Raw genomic sequence first — 472 nt, forward strand, 5'->3', positions numbered from 1 at the left:
TATGTTTGGCCGACCCCTTTTCTTGGCCAATCAAGTCGCTCTAAACTTGCCACCATACATAAAATGCCAAACACACCTTATTGCGTCACCATACTAACTGGAAAGCCAAATGCTCCTTGCCACAACAACATATTAATCGGCATGCCACTCTGCCGCAGCAACATGCCAACATTCCGTTCTTCCGCAACAACATGCCACGAGCTAATTTAGCCTTGGCCACACCACCAAGCCCTAATTTCGTCCACGAAGCCAAAACCTAGACTTGGCCACATCGCCAAGCCCTAATTTTTACCACGGTGCCAAAACATAGCATTGGCTACGCCGCCAAGCACTAATTTTTACCAGGGCGCCAAAACCTAGCCTTGCAACGCCGCCAAGCCCTAATTCTTACAACAGCGCCGAAACCTAGCCTTGGCCACGTCGCCAAGCCCTAATTCTTACCACGGCGCCAAAACCTATCCTTGGACACGCC

The sequence above is a fragment of the Papaver somniferum genome, unplaced genomic scaffold, assembly GCF_003573695.1.
Source record: "Papaver somniferum cultivar HN1 unplaced genomic scaffold, ASM357369v1 unplaced-scaffold_57, whole genome shotgun sequence".
Taxonomy (NCBI): Eukaryota; Viridiplantae; Streptophyta; class Magnoliopsida; order Ranunculales; family Papaveraceae; genus Papaver; species Papaver somniferum.